The following is a 16,189-nucleotide window of genomic DNA, read 5'->3' as shown; positions in this document are numbered from 1 at the left end:
AATTTAATTGCTTCCTTTGAACAGGCGAAAAATAAAAACCAAGCCGCAGCTAGCAACTTTCTTCTGTCCTTTCCAAGTTCCACCAACCAACTCTCTGAAAAAAACAAAACAAACAAAAAAATACAAACTCCACAAAAAGGGTGCTGGTTCATTGTTTCAAAATTAAACACTCCGTAAAACATGTTGTTTTGTAAATTGAAAAACAAATCCATGTCACTCATATGACAGGCTCCCCCGTTCCATCACGACATCCTCAGAGACTCACCGCTTTACAGATAGAAAAAAAAATCCCTCATTCGTTTTTTTTTTTTCGGTTCATTCTAAAAATGTAGTTAGAACGACCCCAACAAGAACGTGTGTATAGAGCCGGTACCCCGACACGGAGTCGGGCCGGAGTCGGTACACCCAATTTTTGGTGGATGGATGTCCTTCAGCAGCGGCTTTTGTCGGTGATTTAATAGCGCACTTTGTCTCGTCATCAATTTAAAACAACATGTGAGTCCCCTACCTTTTTGGTGAGATGGTGACGTAAATCATTTAGGGCAGATCAAAAAGAAAAATTGTCTAGAATATACGACATGGTCGTTTGTGTAAGGTTGGCGGTGGTGGATGGAGGAGTGGGGGGGAGAACTGTCAACCAACAATTTGGTTTTGAAATTCCACATCCGATGCGACTTTTTCTGACGTGTCGTCGTCGGTCGTCAGTCGTCAGTCAGTTGGCGACGATGATGATGACAAAGACTTAAAGAGATGAAAAATGCTATTCGACTTTAGAACGTGTGGCAATGCATTTTGATAATATCGCACTAATGAGCCTTTTTTTTTCTGAAACTTAAGGGATAAGTAATTAGCTCGTGGAGGTCTTCTTCGTCCATCTATGTAAACGGTTGAAATGACGGGGAAAATGAATGTGAAAATAGGGATCATCACCATTTTGACAAGAGCGTAACGCAGGAAATTTAACAAATTGGAAGGGGATAGAGAAAAATGGGTTCAGAAGTGATATCAAAAATTTTTTGGAAAAACTTTTGGTTGGTGTAAAAAAAGCTTTAGGTCTGAGAATATAGATAAAAAAGAGGACCAAATTTTACACAGTATTTTTAATGGTACAAATTTTTGGCAGCAATATATGTGAGTAAACATAACCAAAGTCACTGCACTGAGAAAAAGGGGCACCTTAAAATAAGATGATGATCACTTTAAACCACACCTCCTAAAACAATATGATTTCCGCTTAAAATAGGTGGAATCCGCTTAAAATAGGCGGAATCAGCTTAAAATAAGTGAAATCCGCATAAAATAATTAGAATCCGTTTAAAATAAGTAAAATTCGCTTAAAATAAGTGGAATCCACTTAAATTCTGTTAATTTTAAGGTGAGCTTTATTTCATTTTAATGTGAATTTTCGTCTTAAAAAAACGACAAAACATAAAAATTTAAAAATTAATCAGTCTTAAGTTTCAGTTTATCATACTATTTTCCAACAGTGAGGTGATAGGCTCATGGTAGTCGCTGCCAGTTTTTTTTTTATTATTAAAATGTTTCGAAATAAAACTAAGAAGATTTCCCGCTTAAATTAAGTGGATTTCTTTTAAATTTGTGCATTTAAGAAATTAAGAAGACTTGTCCGCTTAATTAAAGACGGAAGTCATCTTGGCAAAAAACTATGCAGAAATCCGCTTTATTTAATATGAAATCTACTTATTTTTAGATGGTCTTTTTTCTCCGTGTACGAATCCTATTTGAAATTTGGCCACCATCGTCAAAAAACTGCATCAATAATGCAGGTTTAGGTTAAGCTATACCTTTTAAGCTAGTTATTCATTTAAAAGCCAAACCAAGCTTATTAAGTTAAAACCAAATTTAAACAACTACTCCATTCCAAGTGACTAAAAAGTCATTGGCACATATTTTCAAGAAAAAAATTTTGCATGAACGTTTCATTTGCAATAAGAATCACGAACCAAAAGCGTACATCGAAAGATTTTAATTAAAAGGGTATTTTTTTAAAGGGTGAAAGAACGTAACAAGTACCAAAATATCCTATTAAAATAATTTTAGATTTAAAAAAAAAATTTGGATAAAATATTTCGATGGTCATTGGCATCAAGAATAAAAAAGGACTTTTAGGAATCATGAGTGAAAGGGTGTTTTTTTTTTCTATTAAACTGAATTTATATTGGATTTTAAGGGTGATGATGATGATAGCTATTAGTATTCTGGCAACCAATTACTCTTAAAGGCCTTTCATTGGATTTTAAATCCAATATAATTTCAGTTTATTAGAAAAAAAAAAAAACACCCTTTTTTCTTGATGCCCAAAAAATATCACCCTCCACAATACGGCCTTGCTTTTTTCCCTTTGAAAAAAACAAACTTCTCTGCATATTTTTTTGTGATCTCCTATTTTCCTGACATTTTTTTTTTTATACAAAATGACAAATTGCTACTTTGTCGGTGTCATCCTGAAATCCTGTTGGTGAAGGTAGAGTTATTTTGGTTTTAGAAAAAAAAATTAAAAAAAAAAAGTGAAATCTGAGAATAGCTAACCGCAAGTGCGCTGTCAGTCAGTGAAAAACATGAATAACGAGGGAATTACATGTGCTAATTAGGTAAGTTATTTAGAATAGTTTTCTTGACGCAATTGAAATAGAGAAAAAATAAGAAGTTCATAAGAAAAAAAATACCTATGAATTAGAGGGGGTCTTTGTGTGTTTTTTCTCGTAGTTTTTGAAACTTTTTAATGATGATTGGTTATATTCATCTACCATCAAGGTAGATACGACAAGATTAGATTTGACAGTTCTATCAATTTAATGATCCCCACTCGGGCGCCATTTAGTGATTTTCTTCAGTTTCAATTTCAGAGATACAGTGAAAAATAATCCTCAGATCACGGATTCATATCAACAAAACACAAACAAAAAATCCATATGAATAGGGATTCCAGACGCGATGCTAGCGATATGGTTTGGTAGCTCTTTGGTTTGTTTTCGGTTTCAATTTCGGTTCGGTGTAGCCTGTTGGTACATATTTTACAACGACGACAAAATGAATATCGTAAATCTTTCTTAACTTCATTACTCTTCATGCAATGATTATTACTTTTTTTCTGCAGCAGCATCATGGCGGCGACAGTAGTTGCATTGCGGTTGCTGACGGCACCTTTGAAAAGCACTTAGCTTTATTGGCCTCGCTCGTGACGTTGCTTCGTATATAATAATCGTCGCTATGTCGCCACAGTATCGTCGTTGACTCGGCGGCGGCAGTGGTAAAGACGACGCGACGTCGAAACCGCGGCACCAGCAGTTGCTCGCGAATTGACACTTTTCCCTTCTTTATCTTCTTCTTCTCGGGATGTTGTACGGTTGTACCTTTCGCGAGCTTGCTTTTTATGTATGAACTTGGTGACACAAAATATTTTATGACATCTAGCAAAAGGATTGGCTTTTTCTGAAAACAGCATAATTGAATTTCAAAATAGTTTCCTCTTCAGAAAAAAAAAAAGGATACCGACACAGTCTGAGGGTATATCGAAGAGTCCAAGCTTATTTTTTTTTTTCTTTTGTCGGTTTGGTTTACTATATTTGCATATATATACATCATATAGCCACATCCGCACATCTACCTACCTACACTTTATGCTCCTGGCACACTGAATGACATCCTTTCGAAGAATCCTTTTTGTGAAATCAGTCATGCTGTGGCTGTGGTATCTCACTCACCGAGCCAAAACCGATAAAAGAAAGGGGGGGGGGGGGGGGGGGGATAGAGACGAGACGGATATGCGGCGATGGCGATGGTGCCTATATGTAAAAGAGTTTCTCAATTTTATAGGCTCGTCACTCGAATTGGGGTTCAATTTTCAGGATATGAATAGAATTTCCTCGTAATGTCAGTCGTTTGGTCATAAATTTGTGTTATCCATGTGAAAGATGGAATTGTGAAGCTAGCTAGTTCTTACTAAAAAAAAAACCTATATAGAGAAAGCAAGGCATGATGTTGCTTGCTGTATATGGATGAAGTTTTTAGAGGACTTTTTGGGGGAAAACTAATTTATTGGTTGAATGAATTTTGATTGGGACATTGGGAGATTGGTATATAGTATCTATATATTGGGGACATTTGGGAATATCCTACGATATCATACAGCAGATGGACTTGCTTTAGCTGCTATAGGAGTAAGTTATAATTGAGAATGAAGAGTGAAGTAGGTTTTTTTTTGCTTTGAAATTGTTGGGGATCGACTAGGATATGTTCGATGAAAGTGTTGGTCATATAAAAAAGGAGAAGGAGTTACTTAAATTTATGACTTTACCATCAAGTTTGGGTATATTTTGTGTGTGTGTCTGTGTTGTATGGACAAAATCAGGTCATTCTTTGTGTGAAATTGTATATTCGGACACAAAACACTTTGATAGATGAAATTATACTCCTACACTTGAGAATTTTTTTTTGGTCAAAGAGAGAAAAAAGTATAATCCTGGATTTTTAAGAGCTTTTTAATGATAATTCCTTATTTATCTTCCATCAAGGTAGATACGATAGGAATAGATCTGAGAATTCTATCAACTTAATGGTTTTTGCCCGGGCGCCACTTTTTGATTTTATCAGTTTTTGGTCATCTTTGAAGTGACAGAGCAGCACTTTAGTCTTTAGATATGAAGTAATCAAAATGTTAATGCCCTCTCAATTATTCTCTCCGGTGCGTATATCGTTCCAAATATGCAGCTTGACATCCATCACTTTTTCTTTAAAAATCATGTCCACCGGAAAAAGTTCATCCACCCTAGATTGACAACATGATTCATTTCACATTCTCACATATCAGGAGTTTGTTTTTTTTTTGTCTTTTGTTTTTGTTTCCATGACTTCGTGTCCCATTTGAAATTTTTGATAAAACATGTACAGTACACATACACACTGATTTAATTCCGAAGTAGTGGTAGGCAAAGAGGGGGTATCATCAGGTTGAACCATGCCAAAGACCGCATCACATTGAATATCTCTCTCGTCAATGACAAGGGACTAAGCCTCTCTCTCTATGTAGCACTGCCAATTCGGGACCGGTGATGATGATGAATCCTCTGCTGCCATCGCAACTGTCAAATCCAATGTCTCGATAAGGACTGCAATGCGGGTTGTTCTCCTCCCTCTTTTGTTCCCTCTCCCACTTTGTCTGATTCTGTTTCCGGAATAATAGGCTGTCCAAAGGCACAAAACTGGTATTGTCCTGGCCAACCGACCATCACCAAAAAGTCCATTTTCAGGAAGAGCAATACAACAACAACAACAACAACAAACAAAAAAACCCTCAAACTATTGTTGGAACATCCATCTACCAATACTTATATAGAATAACATACATATATATATGAGGAATCACCACGTAAAGATTCATCGGAATAGAGAGGAGCCATCACCACGTCAGAAAATATATTTCGCGATAGCAAAAATGTGGTTTTCCGTATAAAAACCATCAACCGAAGATGACGCGAACGTTGCACTGTTACCTATACTCTACAAAATACACACACATACATACATATAAAATTAAAACCAGAGCTCAGTTACTTTCGGTTCAATTAATATTAATTTTGAAAATAGAGGTGATGCTTGTCATGATGGTGTCCGGGTACATGTGGAAGGAGGGATATTTTAACGAGTGAAGGTGAAAGCCACTTCCGACCACAAAAGCCTATACACCAGTACCGAGTTGCCGGCCGCCGCCGCCGCCGCGCGTATCCCTCTCAAACCGCTTTCAAAATATATCCATTCTGCCGGAATCACAAAATGGAAAATGGATACATAGACCTTTTATAGAGGGAAAGGACTCCTCACTCTCTCTCACTCTCTTGAATAAAGGATATGACTTTTGTAGACCAAAGTCACTACGAAATGGCAGATAATTTGTTTAAAAGCCGACAATTGTCGCACGTCCAATGTGTGTCCTTGGCAGAGTCTCTCTCAGCGGCTACCTACCTATTCGGCCAAAGGACCAAACCCGTTATCATGTTTCAAAATATTCAGACCACTCACGCTCATTGTGTGTCGCACATGTCATGAACCTACGTATACTTGGTGTATGTGTGTGATGTGGCATTTTTGTGATGTGGGTAAAACTGGCCAAATTTTATGTTAAACTATCTAGGTACATAGATCACTTTGTATAGGGTGTTTTAGATTGATAAAAAAAAAGTTTTTTTTGATTGATGCGGGAAGTATTTAAATCCTGGACTCTGTAACTCTGTAGATTATCACGCCACATCAAGGCGTTACACTGGCGTTACATCTGCGTTAGACCTGTGTTACACTTGCGTTACACTTACATATTTTGCACTTACTTCATACCTGCGTTACACAAGCGTTATGTCTGCGTCAAACCTTATTTACAGCAGTTTTTTTTTTTTGACCTATTCCGGGTAAATCTAGAGGCCCTAGGTTACACCTGCTAATTTATCTACTGTTTTTGCTGGCGTTACCAGGAGCCTATCGTTATACTGGTGATGTAATAGAGTTTTGGTTGCTGTTTCGTAATTCTAAAAATGCCCGCACGTATCAACTGCTGCTCAGCCAGAGTTTTTCCCTACCGTTACCTAGCGTTACATCAGATTTTGCCTGGTGTAACGCTAAATGTTCGTACTGTTTTTTACAACTAGGGGTCCAACGCTATAAATTCTTATTTTCCAGAGTTTTTGCCTACCATATCCTAGCCGTAGACCTGCGTTACGTCTGTGTTACACCTTATTTACCAGAGTTTTTGGTATCATTTTTTGGTACAATGTAGACCCTTGCATTATAACTGCTGATCTAGCAGAGTTTTTCACTACCGTCACCTAGCGTTACATCAGATTTTGCCTGGTGTAACGCTAAATTTTCGTACTGTTTTTTACAACTTGGGGTCCAACGCTATACCTGCTTATTTTCCAGAGTTTTTGTCTACCATATCCTAGCCCTAGACCTGCGTTACGTCTGTGTTACACCTTATTTACCAGAGTTTTTGGTACAATGTAGAGCCTTGCATTATAACTGCTGATCTACCAGAGTTTTCAACTACCCTTTCCTTGCACATCCAGGGTTCCTTCGTTACATCCGCTAATTTCCCAAAACGTAACTCAATGTCGACAGCTCCCTTAATTTATTAAAAACACTTGCTTCCGAAATTTATTTTATTTATTACAAAATATCAAATATTCACGAAACACCCCTTTACAAAATCTATATGAATATAGTGAAAAACAGGTGCCAACCACAGTCCTCTCTTTCTCGTAAATTACTGTAAATTTTCTGATTAAGAGTATAAAATTAGCTTGAAATGTACTTCTAAGTACTAGATATAATATTGGTCTACAAAATGTTTTTACGTTGTTGTTGTTTTTTGTTTGTTTAGAACTTTAACCATAGTTCGCGAACACTATTAAATCTGTGGTTATGTTTCAAAGCAAAGTCATCGTCATGGTCATCGTTTATATAACTTCATTCCCGTACATTATAGAACTCGGGTTGTTTTCTTTTTCAAGAAGAGACCATAAAGACCACTGTAAAGGATATAGCTCAAACGATTAATATAATGAATATGGTTGTTGTCATATCATGTTACAGGACATGAATATAATATCCGTCGTTTAGCCGAAAAGTGATTAGATGACGTGATAGTATGTGATCAGAGTAGAGCTTTTTGCTCATCATATTGTATAAGGACATGGTTTATGACCATGAATGGATTTTTGGTAATACATTATACCTGCGACGAAAATGGTCTACTTAATAGTATAGGTTTTTGTTTGATCCTTTTTCTAAAATATGGGTCAGTGTCATTGGATAAAGATATAGAATAAATTGATACACTAAAATGTGTGTTTATAAATCGATTAATAAATGACACAACACAAAAGTAGTAGAGTTTCATGTTTCACCTTTGTTTACATAGATTGGAAAACGTGTATTTGAAAAGGAAACACGTTGCGTAGAAGAAGAGGTGGTAATTTTGAAAATTCTTGAAGAAAAATAAATGAGCAGGAAAAACTTGGAGAATTAGTGTATAGTTAAGAGAAAGATTTACGCATGTTGACTGTCAACTACATATGCTAAGAAAAATAAAGTTATGAAGTCCTTAAATTCTTGCTACATACAACAGATGGTTTTCAATTTTTTTCAATAAAAAAAAAACATCCTTTCATCCTTGAGAGATACTTTAGTTTCTTGGTTCAATTTTTAATTTAAACAGTATTTCTAGATTTTAAAAGGGTACCATCATTCCTGCTTATTTTTTGATATAAGCCTACATTTTTTCTTCACCTTGAAAAAAAACACCCTTTTACATGGGAAACATGTAAATTGTAAAAACTTATTTAAATCGTAATTCTCATTTTTAATAAGGTTCCTATGGATACCATTTTTAATTGCGTATTTTCATTAATTATTTCCGTATAAAAAAAAAACACCCTTTGTATTAATATTCTTGGATTCTGTGATAAATGAAATATTTTATGCAATTTTTATCGAGATATCATTTTAGAAACAGTTTTCTTACCAATTCTTGATTCCAAATTTTCATTTAAAAAAAAAACACCCTTTCGTTAAAGATAATTTTTGTAAACTCTTTAAAGTCTTGATTGTTGTAACAAACGAAACTTTTCATCAAGTAGGTATAAAAAGTCAACAAAATTTATGTTTATATATATTTATGGAAACGTATAAAAACTTATTTAAATCGTAATTCTCATTTTTAATAAAGTACCATTTTTACAATTTTTAATTGCGTATTTTCATTAATTATTTCCGAATAAAAAAAAACACCCTATGAGTAAATATTATTGGATTCTGTGATAAATGAAATATTTTATGCAATTTTTATCGAGATATCATTTTAGAAACAGTTTTCTTACCAATTCTTGATTCCAAATTTTCATTAAAAAAAAAAAACACCCTTTCGTTAAAGATAATTTTTGTAAACTCTTTAAAGTCTTAATTCTTGTAACAAACGAAACTTTTCATCAAGTATAAAAAGTCAACAAAATTTATGTCAGCTGCTATAAAAAAGCACCCTTTCATCAAAAATCAAAAAAAAGGTTTAAGGATTTTCTGATTATTTGTTATAAAATCCCACATGCATTTTTCAGACATTTTTGAGTACAAATTTGTCTTGAAGACCTATACACATTTTTCAAAAATTTTATTTAAGGTCTTTTCATCTTAAAAAATACTTATATTCAATTTTTCTTAGAATGACATAATTTCTTAACCTTAATCATCACTTCTTAAATATCCTTCTTAACGTCTTTACTAATGTCATAGAGACATTGGTCGCCAATCTTAATTTTTCAACATTTACTAGATCTTGAATATAAATTTCATATTAAAGTACCTACTTTGTACAGTACACTACCACAAATCAGCAAAGAAATAATATCATTTCCCTAATTGCTCTTGCCGACAGAAACGAAAAATAAATTTGTGATAACAAAACTAAACTCCAAGTTGTCTTAATATTTTTTTCAAAAACCTAGCCATATCCACATCCCTATTATAGCCGCAATTATACCCAATTCATTTTGACTTTATGTCTCAATGAACTCAACAACCGCAACACATAACATGAACTGAACACAACATTTTACAAATCTCTGCCAGCCAAGAGTGTGTGCGACTATTGAAGATTATTTACGAAAATTACTGTTATAAATGCCAAGTACTACCCAAGTATATACTATATATTCACCATATCAAACAGAAGAAAGAAAAAAAAAGGATCTAAGTACAAAACTAAAATGTACAACATTATTGTACTATGTTTTTCCAATTTTCCAACCCCTTTTTGTTATTCATATGCAAATTTCTTAGACTTGGCATTTTTATTCACACACAAGTCTACACAAGTACACAAACACACAAACAATATAGTACAGTACACAGTCTTGAAATTATAGAAAGTACAATTTGCTTGTTTTTTGTCCCGTTATTTGTCTATGTCGGAAATTTGTATTATGTGAAAAGGAAATTATTATTCTTGAAATTAAATTGCAATTGTTGTTTTGCTCAAACTCAAATTGTGTCCTTTTCTAATACTCTCCACTCTCTCCACTCCAACACTCATTTTCTATGTATGCTGATATGGATTGTCTCTTTTGTATAAATGTTAAAATGTATCTTCTTGATGTACGAATACGAACAACGAGTATCCCTTTAGTTCTCGAAATGGTCTCAACTAAATTAAACAGGCAAATGCCCAGGTCATTAAATAAAATATCCTTCATTGATGTTGAAGGGAAGATATGTTAGGTCTGAGATTGGGGAGGTATTATTGTGTTGTTTGGTTTCTCATTTGGTTATGGTCGTAAATTTTTGATATAATTTTGTATATCATTTTTTTTTTCTCTGCAATTTCAATTTAATGATGTTTTGAAAAAATAATAATAAATTCCTTACAAGAGAAAAGTGACTAAAAGGACAACAAAATGACATCAACATTGTTGTCGTCATCTTCGAATTAAAAGAAATGAAGAAAATGTCTTATACTCACCTCACTTACAAAACTGGAAAGGATTGATTTTTATTGAAAAATGTATATGATACATATCTTTACGATAAACTGTAAAAGTTTGTAAGTGTTATTTTTACTACTTCGAGTGTTCAAAGGTATTTGAAACTTTTATGACCGAAAAGTTATGAGTTTGTTTACAAATTTGCTCCCAGGATTACTGCTTACCTACATTGTTTTTTTCTCTTTGCGTAATAGTTTGTTTTAATGAAGAAATTGGCTCAGGAAACCTTTGACAATGCACAGAGAAAAACAGTTCACCTTTAAATAGAACGAGGCATACCTTAAATCCCACCCTTTTAAAACAATATGCGATTTCCGCTTAAAATAAGTGGAATTTGCTTAAAATAACCGGATTTCACTTATTTTAAGCATAAATCTTACTAAAATAAGAGGAATCTGCTTAACATAAGCGGAATTCGCTTAAAATAAGTGGAATCCGCTTAAAATAAGTGGAATCCGCTTAAAATAAGTGGAATCCGCTTAAAATAGGTGGAATACGCTTAAATTCTGTTAATTTTAAGGTGAAATTCATCTAAATGTGAATTTTTGTCTTAAAGGGTTTTCCGTTTACATTAAATAGATTTCTTTTAAATTTGGACATTCAATAAAATTAAGAAGATTTTTCCGCTTAATTTAAAAAAGAATTCATCATCAAGACTAGAAAAAACATCAAAAATCCGTTGTGGAATCCGTTTGTTTTTGAATGTTAACCTAAAATATCAACACAAAAAAGCGATATCACATCAAAATATTGACTCCATCCACAAAAATAATCTTCAAGGACATCACTTTATTGTAGAAATGTTGTTTTCACATTGAAATCTCTAAATCCAATTTTATTATTCAACACCTGATAGATTTGAGATTCTTAAACAAATTTTCCTAATAATTGAGGCTTTAAATAAATAATTTCAAATACACTTTGCTCCAAATTTTTGGTGGATGATGGTGGCATATCATCAAGGACATCATGTTATGGTAATGAAACACACAGATAGAAAATCAATCTTCATTGGTATGTCATTTTGTATAAATTACATAATTTACACAGAAGAAAAACAGAATTTTTCTACAGCGAGTCTCAGCACGCGAAAAAAAAAACTCAAGGACATTGTCATCAGAAATTGATTTTATTTTTATTTCTATTTGTCAAGAGGATATTTTTTTTTTTTTTTTCAAATTGACAACAGATGTTCTACTATTTGTGTGTACTTAGCATTGTTAAGCTTTACCATTACGAGAGTTCGAATTTGAAAAAAAGTAGAAATTGGTGAATGATTTCAACGATAATCGCTGAAATCAATCAATTAATTTTTGTTCAACTTAAATTCAAGTAGCAATCCAAATGTAGAATTGAACACTTTATAGTCAAATAATTCTAAGTTAGGAGCATTGAACTTTATCCATTTTAAGTAAGGTCAATGACCTGTGGTCATTCGTCATTTAATTATTTGGTTTTAGTCATTATTTTTTAAATGGTCACTGGGGTGTATGAGTACTATTTTTTACTTACATTTTTTTTCTTTGAAAATCATTAATATTATGCTTGATAGATAGGTCGGATTAGTTTGCTGTACAAAGAAATAATATAATAATTTTTGAAAAATTCTTAATCTTGCTCAAGATTTGAATTTATACGATTTTCAGAATTTTTTTTTTTTCAATCAGGCATATCTCAGATGTTTAGTCGAAAACAGACAGAAATTCAAATCTGACAACCAAGTGAACCTGTTTCTAAGGAAACTCACACAGTTATCATGTCATTATACTGCACCTGAATTTCCACCCATTGCACCATCAAAAGTAGGTAGCTTGTTGATAGTTGTCAAGGATGAAATCCAATAATTAACTTCTGGTTTACTTGGGTTATAAAGTGCATCATAAAATACTCACACATTTCACTACCTACATAATTTATGTACATATATCTAAGAAATGACATGCATGAGTGATGAAAAATTATGTTTGGATTTGCTTTGACCCAATGGAATATTTATTTTTTTTTTGTCATAAATAAAATCAATATCAATGCTGTTTTTTTTTTGTAAATTCTCTGTTGGAAAATTCAATTTCCGTCCATATACACGAACTTTGATTCCAAGTTTGGTGGACAAATATTATTGTGATTTTTAAGTTAATCATACACAAAAATAAAATTATTCTCTGTCTCTCTCTCAACGATATAAATATAAAGTATGTAGTTGGTAGTGTCGAATAAATAATTGAGGTTCCTCTCGCTTGAATGAACGAATTTTTCCAAAACGATAAAAAGATTTTTGTATACACTCTATGTCATTTGATTGAGTACAAAAAGTTTTAATTTAAAATAACTTGTTCAACAAAATACGGTTTCGGAATTATTTTCTTTTTTAGAAAAGAAACGTAAAAAAAATATTAAAAATTGTTTTTAAAATAACAAAACAACTTTTTTTAAAAACATTTTTTTGAAAATTTTAATTTTGTATACAAATATTGAAAAAAAAAAATTGTTATGAGGCTTTGAAGAAATAATTAACATTTAAAACAAGGTTTTGAAAAAGTTAGCATAAAACAATAAACATTATAAATTGTTTTAAAATAACAAAACAACCTTTTAAATGGTTTTTAATAAATAAAAAATTTAAGAACATTTGTTGAAAGTTTTATTAATATGTTGTATAAAAAAATTGTTATGAGGTTTTGAATAAATAATTAACATTTAAAGCCTCAACTACATCAAAACACAAAGTGAAAAAAGTGCAAGAGAGTAAAAAAAAGCAAAAAATATAAGAATCACATGTATATTTACCTGACATCTATTGGAAAAAAATTAACTAAAAAAGCTCTTTTGTTTTTGAAGTTTTGAAATTTCAAATACAAAAAAAATTGAAAAAATAAACTAATTATACAGTCAACTCCATCTAAGTCGAATTGTCACAGGACACGAAAATTGGTTCGAGTTAGAGGGAAATTCGACTAAGGGGAATCTATTTAATCTTTTTGCTGCAGGCGGTTTCAATACAAACGGTAACAAAATTTGAGTTAGAGGTAAATTTGACCTAAAGGAAGTACGACTTATAGGGAATCGACTGTATTTTAAATTTCAATTGTTTTTCAAAAGAGCTTTTTTTCGCAAAATGACAGGAACTATGTGATCGAAGAGCTGCCTTACGGAAAGGATATAAAATATTTTTTGAGTGTATTTGTTTTTAAAACTTTGTGAAAATTGAAAACTTGGTCTTGTTTAAGCTTTTTAAATCGAATACTTTTTTAAAATGAAAGAGAGATATACAAACAAGCTACTAGGGGGAAGAAGAAAAAACATCGTGTTTAGTTTTTTGTACTTTTTTGACTTTGTGTTTTGGTGTAGTTCAGGCTTAAAACAAGATTTTGAAAAAAGTTTGCATAAAACAATAATAATTTTATTATTTTTTTAGCATGAAATATAAAAAGCATTGAAAATTATTTTAAAATAACAAAACAACTTTTTAAATGGATTTTAATAAAAAAAAAATTAAGAAAATTTTTTGTCATTTTTATAAAAATACCTAAGTTGTATACAAAAATTGAAAAAAAAAAAAAAAAAAAATTTATGAGGTTTTGAAGAAATTATTAATCCACATTTAAAACAAGATTTTGAAAAAAAGTTAGCATAAAACAATAATATTTTATAATTTTTTAATTAGAAATGTAAAAAACTATTAAAAATTGTTTTTAAAATAACAAAACAACTTTTTAAATGGATTTTGTTAAAAAAAAATGTTTACTAACTTTTGTTGAAAATTGTATAAATATGTGTAATTTTGTATACAAAAAATGAAAAAAAAAGTTATGAGGTTTTGAACAGAGTATCAATCCACATTTAAAACAAGATTTTGAAATAAAGTTATCGAACCGTTTTGAAGATATTGAAAAATAATTTTTTTTATAAATACCAAAATTTATATGATTGAAATTTTTTCTTATTTTTAAAATAGGGTAAGTTAAATTCTTTTTGTACAAAAATTGTTTTTAAAATCAATTAGAAAGTTTACGAGAAAGTCAGAAATAAAAAAAAAAAATGTCAGGTATCGTTAAAATAGTTTGATTTTTTTTTAAATTGATTTTTTTTTTGTAACAAAATAATTTTTTGACATTCAGGTTTGTACTGGGGTGGTTTACAATCTGAAGTATCCTCCACTTATTATTAAAAAGAGAAGGTTTTTGAGAACTCAAGACCTCTTCAGTTACTGGTATCATTTTTTATTGTTTCACAAAAGATTAACCCTTCTGTACCTATCCGACTGAACCGGACTGTCCATCTGATTGAATATTTTCATTAATTTCCATTATATTGTTGTCATTTATTGGTTTGTCCATTCGACCACTGATTGAAATATTATGTACGAATGCGTGATTATATATGTATGTCAGTCGATGCGCGATGTGTCGTGAGTCCGAGTCCGCTTATACAATAAAATGCTTCTATAGTCTACATAAATGGCGTATCTGCAATTCATATTGTGGTAGCAAATGAATGTAATATATTATTGTGGCAATAAACAATCCGGCACTGCCGACCAACGACCGATGGACGATGACGACGCACGGTTTATCAAAAAATAAAAACCGGAGACCTACAACAACGGTCATTCATTTATTTGTGTATGATGCCTACATATTTTCTGCTGATGCTTTTATATGCGGGCGGAAGGGACGTTGCGTTGGTTAGCTGGATGGATGATGATGAAAGAAACATCTCTCTTTCTCTCTCTCTCTCTTTTTCGCTGAACGTTTTCACTTCATTTACAAGCAAATATAATTAACAAAAATTAAATATTCACGTAAAATTGTGTAAATATTACGAAATCATGTGGTGCGGTTGAAAAAATTGCAAAGCCCACAATTCGCCTTTTTCCTTGAATGTTGGTTGTGAATCACAACACAAAATAAATCGAAAACAATTCGACAATTTTTCAATTTTCCAATCAAATACTTATAGTATACTACGGCCTAGTGTGAGGCAGCCTTGATTTCCGTGGGAAATCGGAAAAAAAGGTTTCTTTTGTTTTTTTTTTGTTTTTTTTTTTCATTTTTTATGTTTTGTTTTGTTTTGTTTTGCACCTGTGAAAACTGCGGATCAGGATTCCACCAATTGCCGACTTTGATGCCGAAAAAGACGGATGAAAAAAAAAAAAAACACGAACCAAGATGGAAATTGTTTTTTGCAGCCTCAGAAGGTTTATAGAGAAAAAAACCCTTTTTTTTCTTCTTGTTGTTGTTTTGTGTTCAAATAAATGGACCATCAGCCGATGGTGTACCATTGAATGATTAATGCGTAGCTTTGGCTTTTACGACGGGGTTCGATTCTCTGATGGAATATCGAAGGAGCCCTCACTCACTCGCTATGGCCTGGAGCCGTCATTGTAAAGCGAATGCCTTCAGGAAAACCAAAGAGTGATTGTAAGTTCATCGATCAATGAGTTTGTCGATGGTTTTATTTTTTCAGTATCAGGGGCATTTTTTTTTTGTTAACCTTCAATGTTGTTAAAAAAGGATTTGGGTTTTATTTTTTTTAACAGTGGAGAAATTAGACGTTTATTGGAATAGGAAAAAAAAAAACTTTATCCAAAAAGAGGAAAAAGTGAAGAAAAATTGATATCAATTTCTAACACAATTTAAGGTTTG

General features: G+C 32.1%; 1 protein-coding gene across 1 annotated transcript in view; it reads left to right on the top strand.

The window, feature by feature from the left end:
- The window catches only part of LOC129917996 (uncharacterized), a 54,107-nt gene that overhangs the window by 10,221 nt on the left and 27,697 nt on the right, over positions 1 to 16,189 (top strand). The window lies entirely within an intron of this gene.

Source organism: Episyrphus balteatus, chromosome 4 (genome assembly GCF_945859705.1).
Source record: "Episyrphus balteatus chromosome 4, idEpiBalt1.1, whole genome shotgun sequence".
NCBI lineage: Eukaryota > Metazoa > Arthropoda > Insecta > Diptera > Syrphidae > Episyrphus > Episyrphus balteatus.
The sequence above is the reverse complement of the archived record's forward strand: the minus strand, read 5'-3'. Positions and strand labels throughout refer to the sequence as shown.